Genomic DNA, 10,755 nt, shown 5'->3' on the forward strand with positions numbered 1-10,755 from the left:
ACCTTCAATCAAGCTATCTTATCAACCGGCAAGCAAAACAACCCATGTCCTCCATCCAGCAATAAACCCAAGAAATCCAATGCCTTACCTAAGCCTTACAACTTCTGCCTAGCCAATGGGACCCCCTACTCATCAGAAAACATCAAAAACTCTCCCAAAGCTTCAAACACTTTCCTCAAACCCCTCACCTACTATCATGAAATCATCCAAGTAAAGCACCACCCTCTCCGTATCCATTGCTGATGCCAGACCCAATGAAGTACAGTGGTAAATTTCTCAAAAGTAGCACAAGCTATGAAGCATCCCGTTATCCTAGCATTATCAAAGTAAAATTTGTTCCCAACTACCATGCCTAATAATGGCCACTCCTCCTCCCATACCTGCAAAAGGTGAAAGGTGGATTCAATGTCCACCTTCTCTAACCACAGATACTTAAACCCCTGAATAACCTTCACAGCATCATACTAAGATGCATAACTGACTTTGGTATCCTCGACTGAAATAAAGTCATTAACAAAGCTCCCTTCTTAGAATGACAAATGGTGAATTAGCCTAAACTCACTGACCACATTCTTAGGAACCAAACCCAGTGGTGAACCTTTAAAATTCTCAAAGGGGTGGCTATCAAAAGGACCCACCAATCTACCCACCTGTCATTTCTTCTCTACCAAACCCTGCAATATATCCTCCTTCTGCAGTACATATTGCAAATTCCTACAGACTACCCCAACCCCATCACCCTTAATGTAATAGACACCCTCCCAGAAAAGCCCTCAACTATTTCTTCCTTAAGAGAAGAATCAGGAAATTGCTGGAGCATACGCTGTAATACTTCCACTTTGAGAGGACAATGCGTCCCCCCCCCCGGCTATTCCCTTGCCCCCTAAAGGACAATCCTCCCCGCAGCCCTCAAAAGTTCCCCTCCCGTGGAGATTCTGAAACCTGTGTAAAGAAGAAGGGAAAGCACCCCATCAGTTGAAAGTGAACCTACAGTCACCAAATTAACCTCCTGCTGACTACACTGCACCACTGGATGGCTCCCTGTACACTTTATACAAGTATGCAAGAGCTTACACCCTACTCACGAGCAACATCCTTTGTTAAAAGCCCAACATAGGAACATACTCCCCCTTCTCCCCATACCTTTTCTCCTCTACTAACCATCCCAAAGTTATCCATCATAGTAGCTAGCCATATGTTGGGATGTCTAACCTCCCAAAAGAGAGAGTGATCAACTGCTTTCCACTTCTGAAACCTCTCGTCATACCATAACTAAGCAGTCTCTGACCTCAAACTCTGAGTCTCCTGAATCATAAAGAAAGTAAGCCAAGAGTGGCAAAGCCAAAAAAGGGTAATTTTCCAGCCAAACTGCCATGTAGTCAACAAAATGTACCACCCAATTATCGCACGACCTAGGTTGTACCCTACCTACTCTCCTCCTCCCTAATGTCACTAAAGCTGCCAAAAGGTCCTTGCTATTCACTGTCTCCAATTCCACTAGTCACTGCACCCCTTCTGCATCAACTAATTCAAAGACATCAACATACTCCCCCCTCCAAATCCTTTCCTTAAATGAGGATGGAATGAGAGGGGTCAGGAAAACTGTCCCTGTCCATAGTCCTAAAGCCTGTCTAGCTAACCAATCACCTGGCCGTAGGCAAAAATCAGGCCTAACTTCAGGAAACGATCCTACCTCACCCATGGATGACCCCAAGCTCCCCATAGACAACTTTATGCTCTCCTCCCCATTGATGGCTTCACCCTGTCCTTGCTCATGATACCACTGCTTATCGTCACTAGACCCTTCAGCTTCACCAGACCCCTGATACACCATGTCCCCACCAACCCCACAATCTTTCCCAATATACTCCAAACCTGCCCTACCTAACAGAACATCCAACAGCATGTCTTTACCTGCTGCTCCATCCTGAGCCATTGCAGCTGCCAGAAGATCCACTGCAACCAAATCGCTCGACTGCCGGGCCTGCTTCCCACAAGCCACCAACCTGGTCTTTACTGCCAAACGTTGCCACGTTTGGCTGGACTTGCTCGCATCATCTGCCATCCCAGACTCCACATTAGGCACCTTCTGGAACAGTTCTTCTGCCTTCGCCATGATGGCTTCCCACCTCTGCTGTAGACTCTGCATATTCACTATCTGTAAGAAAGGAGACACATTAAGTTAGAATGAAAAAAGCACAGAGATGTAATACTTTTAGACTACAGGGCATTGGTCAGACCACAACCTGAGTACTGCATGCAGTTCTGGAAGTCATGTAAGGAACTGAGCATCATGTTGCTATAAGCAGTTCATAATAATGCCAGCAAAATTATCAATGGGATAAAAAGACTATTGTCAGAAGCTAAAGGAACTTTAGCACTTTTCCAAGAATATGAAATATGCTTCTCTTTAGAATCAGGAGCAGATGATAAATGATTAACAAAGTAAGCATATACAGGAAATGCTCAAACGCATTGCACTTTGTATAGCAAGTGTAATAGAAATGATTAAGTTAAAATATTATAATGACAAAAAGAAGCTGTGGAAGCAGAAGTACTAAACTGCCATGGATCCATGTGTTGATGTGGCTAAATGTCTGCTTTAAAAGTTATTTAGAATAGTTGCTTTATACTAAAGTCAGTAGTTTAGTAGTAGTCTAGTAGTCTATATGTAGTCATACCTTTCAACTTTGTTAATCAAACGGTACTTGCAGGTGACTGCAAACCCGCAAAACAGCCCTAACCACCACATGCAACTTGACCAATGACCACCATAGCTCTCAACACCATAGCACAACAATCCGAACCAAGCCAAAGCAAGGGGGGGCAAAGTACCAAGCTTAGGAACAAACTTTAAATATTGCTTTTATAACTTAGCAGTTTGTGGGAAGAAGAAGCTCCATGACACCCTGCATTCTTCGAAGGGCTTGAAGCATCAAACTCAAAAGCCTGTCACCATATAATAAATTAAAATAATGAATGTAAAGATCAATGACACTCATTCCCCATACAGTGAACCAACAAAATCTACAAACATCTTCACAAAACACAATGCACCAGTTGTAATCCTGTTAGAAAACAGAATGCATCACTTCCACACAAGGCTTTACTGCAAACCAGTCAGCAGCAAAACCAAAGTGCCTGAAGTCTAATAGAGTCAGTTTAGGACTTTGCAAAGCTGTAATGCCAAGTTAGTTGACTCAATCCTTACAGAGTTCCAACAACAACACAGCAAACCGCAAACACCATGTGGAACATGACAAACAAATTAAGCAAAAATACAGACATTCTGCAAAATTCTGAACATTTGAAATGTATGCCAACCACCTACCTGTCACACCAACACCACCAACAATGGTCACCAAAGGAGCCACCCTGTGAAAGCTTACTGCTCTTCTTTTTAACATTGTCCTCCCCTCATAACGGTTAAGCCACAGCACGCATGCACGGTGAGCAACCATAACTAAAAGCCCACAAAACCTTGGAAACAGGCTCACAACTCTGGGGGGCACAATCCAGCTGCAGAAGTTCATGAGACACTACCCAATCACCACCAATTTCTATCTAGAAAGAAAATCACTAAAAATGTAAAAAAAAAATAATAATGATCCTGCCTTAGCTTCTGAAGTGCTTAGGATATCTACACTGTAAGCAATAGCTTTAAATAAACAATATTTGAAAGAACAGATTTTATAGCTTACTTGTCTAGCAGTATGGCAACATACCTATTTGTTCGTATAATTACAGTCATAGTCCAAAACTATATGACAATGTTTTAAGGGAAATGTTATCCAAATGGTCTGAACATATTAAAATGCACTAGTATTCATATTTCCTTATTTTATTGTGCCACCAGGCCATATTACGTAAAGGCTTCTCAACCTCTAGCCTTAAGATCTGTCGACTACTACCACCTCCTAACTCCTGCACCAATTCCCTGCTCTCACTCTCATTACCTCACAGCCTTTCTATCATGATGTAAACCTGAAATGCAATCATGCAATCCGTAAATCTGCTTTTATCTCAGAATGGTTGCTAAATCTATTAATTGCTACTGTACTGTTTTGGTTATATATTGTTATTTTCTGTTCTATTTTTGATATGTACAGTTTACTGCCTGTTTGTTCTCTCATATTTTTTTCATCATCTCTTTGAATCATTTCACTTGTGATTAGTGTGTGTCACCAAGGTAAACAAATGTAAAAAATAAATAAATAAAATATTGTGAATATAACTTCTGGAAATATAAAAGAAACATAAATTCTGCACATTTTTTGTCATTTTATTAATGTTTATGAGATGGGATAAGATGCAAATGTTAGAACTATACGAGACAGCAGAAGACAGGACCAGAGAGTATCCCAGGGTAGGAAAAAAACAAAGAAAACAACCCCAAAACAGCACACAGAACTTGCATTAGCATCATGCAGAAAACACAGCTAATAGAAAGTGTATTAAAGTCTTAAGTATTCACAGAGGAGCATGAAGCAACATGGTACAATTTCAAGTGACACACTTACAAGAGAGAAGTACCTAATCAGTGGAAGAGGGGGTATTGTATGAAGCCCATTTAGTAGAATAACAGCGCAAGGAGCAACAGAAAGTGCAGGATTGGAACAGACTGAACAGCACCCAGTTCAACAGTCTGCACCATTCAAACAGCATGACTGGGAGAATAAAATTGTCAGCGGTTTGCAGGATATAATGTAATAGTATTTCTAAGTGTACATAAAGGACTGGTGGGGGGAATCACTGAGTGCCATACCCGTTGAATTAAATAATCAGCAAAAAAGGCAGCAAAGGCTCATAGGTTCATAGGTAGGTACTAGGCTATCTGCCCAAGGGCATGTATAAGCCTAGCCAGAATGTGTTGGCTTTCACCTCCCTTTTAGATTAGTTTCTTGGGCCTCTGTCCAGCAGGGTCACTGATGTGATCCCAGGTGTATATTTATGATTTCCCATCCACTCGTCAAGATTTCTCTTGAAGAGAGTCGGTGAGGGGTTCTGCCTAACATAGATTGGGATTCTATTCCAGAGCGAGGGAAGTCTCTGGGACAAGAATCTATCCCTCCAGCATGTCCTATTTATTGTTGTGCTGAGGTTTAAATCCCTAGATCATGTGGCTCTAAGAAATTTGGTTTTCCTTAGGTGGAGCATGTCCATTAATTCAGGGTTTGACATGGCCTTGAACATAAGGCAGCGGTCTCCTCTGAGGAGGCGGTAAGCAACCGAGTAAAGATGGAGTTTCTTTAGCCGGGCAGCATAAGGCATCTGTTTGAGGCCTATGATCCTCTTGGTGAGGTACTTTTGCGGTCTTTCCAGCTGTTGCAGGTGCCTAGTAAGGTACATCACAAATGGGGCACTGTACTCTACTATGGGCCTGATGAGTGATGAGTAGAGGGGCACAATAACCTCTCTTGATCTAGATGCGAACCCTTTTCTGATTAGGTGGGCTACATAGAAGGATTTTCTAACCACTTTGGCAATGTGGTTATCAAAGGAGAGGTTGCTATCTACTTGGGTCCCCAAGTCCCTAATTACATCTTCTGTACTTAGTGGATTACCTCCTATGTGATAGTTTGTGGGCACTTTATGTTTCCCAAAGGGGATGACTATGCACTTTTTGGCATTTAGCTTTAGTCCATGATTCTGACACCAGGTATTCGTCTCCGTGAGACCCTTCTGGAGAATGTCTGTGTCAGCCGGGGTGTAGATTATGGCCCCTAGTTTGCAATCATCTGTGAACTTGGTCAGCCATAGTCCTCCCGTGCTTGCCTGTACCTCAGAGAAGTATATACCGAACAGGAGGGGTCCCAGGACTGAGCCCTGAGGGACTCCACTTGTAACCAGTTTAGAGTCAGACATAGCACCTGCAACTCTGACCATGTGAGTTCTATCCATGAGCCAGTTTGCAACCCATCTCGTGACATAGGGGTTAATATTCAAGCTGGTGAGATTTTCTATAATGCCAGAATGGGGAATGGTGTCGAAAGCCTTAGCAAGGTCCAGGTAGGCTGTGTGGACTACCTTTCCCTCATCTATGGCCTTGGTTACTGTTTCAATGAAATCAGCCAGGTTTAGGAGGCATGATCTGCCTTTAACAAAGCCGAATTGGGTAGGGTCCAGTGTCTGGAGGTTCCCAATGTCTTTGTTAATGAGTTCCATGATGATGCGCTCCATGGCTTTGCAGACCAAGCTAGTCAGGCTTATAGGGCAATAGTTCCCGGGATTCGTTGTTGCACCACCTTTGTGGAGCGGGATAACTGTTGCTGTATGCCATTCTTTGGGTACATAGCCTATGGTGAGGCTGAGCTTGAGCAGTGAGTTTAGGTGAGGGGTTAGTTCCTTTTGGAGCTCATGTAGGACACAGCCTGGGATGCCATCTGGTTTCATTGATGCTGTATTCTTGGCTTTGGAAAGGACTGTTTTCACCTGAGTGCCTGTGATGTCTGGGGCTCTACAATCTTCTGGAATGGACACAGGCCCTTTAGGAGGTGAGGGGGTAAAGTTTGCACTGAACCTGTCTGCCAGGATGTTGGCAATGTCTGTTGGTTCAGTGTATTTTTTGTTGTTTTACACTAGCTCAGAGCAGATCTGAGTGCTGCCACTTAGATTCTTGACATAGCTAAAGAAAGCTTTGTGATTATCTTTAGCGTCTTTGGCAATTTTTTCTTTCGAAGTTGGCCTTGGATGATTTTATGAGGGATCATAGTTTCTTGCTGGTACTGATTAGGGATGCCTTCCCTTTTTGGGATTTTGCTCTATCATGTAGTAGTTTCCTCCTTCTGTTGTAGAGCTTATTTATGGCTGGGGCCCACCAGACTGGTTTCCTCATTTTGGAGGAGTGAGTCTTTGTTTTATTTGGGATGGCTTGATCCATGCATTCCTGCAGGTGCACATAGCATGCATTTGTGAAGGATTCTGTGGTTTGGGCTGCATTATCCTTTAGCAGTGGGGCTTTGAAACTTTCCACCTCAGTCTTGAGAAGTGTGAAGTTTGCTTTTGAAAAGTTTCTTACAGTTGTCTCCTTGACTGGGGGTGGGGTTGGGATATGGGTGTCTAATGTGATTAGTTTATGATCTGATCTTACCAGTGACGGGTTTACCTCTGGTGTGGAACATTGTTCACCCATATTGGTGATGATCAAGTCCAATATGTTGTCACCTCTCATGGGAGTGGTAACCAGTTGTTCCAGGGCATTTGAATTTATAAACTAATAATAATCTAGAAAGCATTGGGCAAAGGAGTTTGTACTTGAGTAGTTTTCCCAGTCTATGTTTGGGTAGTTGAAATCACCCAATATCATGGTGTTGGGTAGGATCTTCATATTTTCCAGTGTTCTTAGGAATGCTGAGTGGGGGTCTTGAGTCAAGATGGGTGATCTGTAGCAGGCTACAAACTGAAAGGCAGTTTTGCCCACTGTTAGTTGCACATGGATGGTCTCCGAGGCCTCGTGCTGTGCTACAAGCCTGGATGTGTGGGAATCCTTGATGAAGATGAATACACCACTGCCTTTTGTATTTCGGTCTGGGTTCTGGGGCCGAAAGGTATGGTATGGTATGAGTTATAGCCTGGTAGTGCTGGGGTGCCCTCTGGAGCCTTGAACCAGGTTTCTGTTACTGCACATAAATCGATTCCCTCCTTGCTGAGGAGTGCCTCGAGTGTGTGCATTTTGAGGTTTAGACTTCTGGCATTGAGTAGCATTGCCCTCAGTTTTTTGTTGTTTACAGTGGTGGGTTTGTCTTTTGAGCCTTGCATAAAAAAGGCACTATGGGGGTGGCAAGAGCCTTGGCCAGTATTTGAAAGCCCAAGAGCGACAGGTGCAAGCCATTTCTTGCAAAGCAACATGGCTTGTCGAGCATGTCAGTATCCCAGGCTGACAAACACTGGATCCCCTTTGAATGACACCAAAAGCTAAGCCAATTGTTAAAATCGATCATTTTATCTTTATACTGTGGCATCATTCTTGGTGAGGGCAAGATGCAACTCAGAGTCAGGGTCATACCGGCCTGGGCTACATAATCAGAGAGCTCCTCTATGTTTCTTTTCATGTAGTCCAGGGAGGTACGTCTCAGGTCGTTCACACCAACATGGACAATGACAGAGTCATATCTGTACCAGTTATGGAGTGAACTGAGTGCTTGTGTTATGTGGCAGATCCTGGCACCCAACAGGCAGCTTACAGTAACCTTCTCCTTGTTCAGTCTATTGAGAGGGACGTCAGTGTGCCTGACAACAGAGTCTCCTATTACTAGTGTATTGGGTGTGTTGTTTAGCCTTAAGGGCTTTGGAGGTCTCTGCTACTTAGGCAGATTTCTATTTATAGCCTCCGAGTATGTTTTTGTGTATTTATGTGTGTTATTGGCCAGTGCAGATATGATTGCCCTATGTGAGACTGGTAGTGTGGTGCAAGTGTTTCCCTTTTCCTCATGATTGACTGTTCCAGTCTTGGGTTGAGAAAGCTTGGCCTCCAGTTTGGCTGTAAAGTTGCATCTCTTGCACTCATTTGTGTTTGTTGGAAAGAGGAGAGGGCTGTCTGTGTACATGAGGCAATTGTGACATTGCCTCAAAATGCCCAGATTCACCAGCTGTACTGGAGAGTACACCTGAAACTGCCCTTTGGACATGCCTGCACAGATAAAGTGAAGTTTTACTGATTGTCCAGTTAGGGATGAATAGAGAGCCTTGTACTTCTGTATAGTATAGGGGGTGTAGTGCTAGCATTTATTACTGCTTACTATGAGATTTGGGCAAGTGCTGAACTGAAAAGAAACTATTTAGAGTGCTTAATTGAAAGTCTGACTGGTTCCAAGGGAAAAATTGAAGAGCAGACTTCGTGGAGCCGGGAATAGTTTAATCTTAGCTAAATGGCACTGTGCAGAGGTGCGCAGAAGTGCACGATGCACAAAACCGTGCAAATGTGGGTTTTTAAGGCAGGTAGATGAAAGAGATAGAAATTAGCCCAAAACGGCCAATAAACTACTAGTTGCTGGGCTGAGACCACTCCTCCAGGGACAGATAGGCTGCTCAAAGCTCCCCACTCTCACTGGTGAACAGAGAAACTTCCTACTATCCAGGTAAGGATATGGGCAACACAGGAACTTGTACCACAGCCCTGAATTCAGCAAAACCTGAAAACAGGACTAGACTAGCTTAGAAAAGGTGGGAAACAAGAATTTTCTTGTTTTTTTTCTTTTTTTACAGATAGAACAGTATACTACACAAAAACACTTTAAATGCATTAAACAGGCTAGCGCACTTGAGTGTGTAGCCTACAACAGTTAAACAGATGTTTTTAACACAGAAAATGCTTTAAATGACTTAGAGTGCAAACAGCAAAAAAAGCAAGTATTTCAGCAGAAAATAGCTTTTTAGAGTGCAGAAATGCTAGTAGATCGTGTTTTAGGCAAAAACTAGCAGTCGCAGGAGAAAAATGCAAAAAAAAAAATACTTAAACCAGTTGAAAGTCTCTCTTTGTCTCTCTACTGCTTGTAGTACTCTGCAGGACACCATGAGGAGCTTAGCTGAGTTGAATACAAGCGCAAAACCACACAAATGCGGGTTTTTAAGGCAGGCAGATGAAAGAGATAGAAATTAGCCCAAAACGGCCAATAAACTACTAGTTGCTGGGCTAAGACCACTCCTCCAGGGACAGATAGGCTGCTCAAAGCTCCCCACTCTCACTGGTGAACAGAGAAACTACCTCCTATCCAAGTAAGGATATGGCCAACACAGGAACTTGTACCACAGCCCTGAATTCAGCAGAACCTGAAAATAGGACTAGACTAGCTTAGAAAAGGCGGGAAACAAGATTTTTTTTGTTTTCTTTTTTTTTTGCAGATACAACAGTACACTACACAAAAACACTTTAAATAGGCTAGTGCACTTGAGTGTGTAGCCTACAACAGTTAAACAGATGCTTTTAACACAGAAAATGACTTTAAATGACTTTGAAAGTGCAAACAGCAAAAAAGCAAGTATTTCAGCAGAAAATAGCTTTTTAGAGTACAGAAATGCTAGTAGATTCCATTTTAGGTGAAAACTAGCAGTCGCAGGAGAAAAATGCAAAAAAATACTTAAATCAGTTGAAAGTCTCTCTTTGTCTCTCTGCTGCTTGTAGTACTCTGCAGGACACCACGAGGAGCTTAGCTGACTTGAATACAAGTCTTACATCTCCCAGCTGGCAAAACAGTGTCACAGTAAGAGGGTAAGGATATACAGGAGTACAAGATAAAAACAAAATGGACAGTGCTTAAAGCTAGTGTCAGTGCAATGCATAGTGCATCTTGTAAAAAGAATCAAATGGCACCTCTCAGTACTACCTGTTACGGAAGAGCAAACAGCAACAGGGAATTATGTAGAATAATGTAGGACACCTCATTACAGCATGTGTAAATACAGAAAGATGAATGGGGTAATCTGGTAATCTGAACGTACGAGTGTTGCAGTAGAATAAGGGGTGGCAAAGTAAAAGGGCAGAACAGCATATAATTGAGAAGGGGGAGTAAGAAAGGTGTTTTATCAAAGAGTCAGAAAGTAAAGCAATAGGACAGTAAAGCAAAATAGTCTGAAAGACTGGATTGCACAGGTAGAAGGGAAAGCAAGTTGTGAACTATAGAGGAGAAGTATGATGAGGAAAAAGAAAGGAAGAGGGCAGGATACAGAAGACCAGGAGGAGAGTTTAGTGACATATGTGATAAATAGGGTGTGGTGGCTCAGGCCACTTTAAGACATGTAAGGATGCAGGATTTGCAA

Source organism: Protopterus annectens, chromosome 8.part0, assembly GCF_019279795.1.
Source record: "Protopterus annectens isolate FY-2018-M chromosome 8.part0, PAN1.0, whole genome shotgun sequence".
Taxonomy (NCBI): Eukaryota; Metazoa; Chordata; order Ceratodontiformes; family Protopteridae; genus Protopterus; species Protopterus annectens.